We start from the raw sequence: 764 nt of genomic DNA, 5'->3' as shown, positions 1-764 counted from the left end.
CGTCACGGCCTCGCCGCCGGAGAAGCCCTCCACGGAGCCCTGGGTCAGGGCTGCGCTGGTGCTCGGGGCTCGCTCCGTGGCGATGCCAATCCGGCCGGGGCTGCTCCCGCTGCTCAGGAACTGCTCGAAGCTGCTCATGAACTCCCGAGCCCTCTCCATCTCCAGCCGCAGTTCTCGCTCCAGCTCGGCGAAGAGGGTGCCTGGATGCGGCCAGAGGGTGCGGACGGGTGCCAGCCATGGGAACAGCGAGCGCCCCCCCGCGCCCTCCCCACCCCCAGCCGCAGTTCTCGCTCCAGCGCGGCGAAGAGGGTGCCTGGATGCGGCCAGAGGGTGCGGACGGGTCCCAGCCATGGGAACAGCGAGCTGGACGCAGGTGGCATGAAGTGCAGGCGGCAAAGCATCTCTGCTCCTGGTGTGCACTCGGGCGTGTGCTGCGGCTCTGCTCTCTGCAGGGGCTGAAGTGCTGCTGGGCTGGGGCTGGGGAGCCACAGGTTTTATCCTCCCCTGCCCAGGGGTGTGCCCCTTCCAGAATGCTCTCTCCCCACGCACCGTCCTGGAGCCATCGCCTATTTTTGAGAAGCTGATTATCCGCCATCTGAAATAGCAGCGCCTGCTTCTGGGGTCGAGTCACACGCCACAAATAGAGAGCTGCAGTCACGGCTGCAAGCTCGGGTTTCTGCAGAGCCACCGTGATGCAGCAACACCCGCAGGGCTGCTGGCCGGCGGGCGGGCAAAGGCCTTCCCCCAGCCCCCCCGGCCGGGGG

The sequence above is a fragment of the Phaethon lepturus genome, unplaced genomic scaffold, assembly GCF_000687285.1.
Source record: "Phaethon lepturus isolate BGI_N335 unplaced genomic scaffold, ASM68728v1 scaffold38643, whole genome shotgun sequence".
Lineage (NCBI taxonomy): Eukaryota > Metazoa > Chordata > Aves > Phaethontiformes > Phaethontidae > Phaethon > Phaethon lepturus.
Note: the sequence above shows the minus strand (reverse complement) of the source record.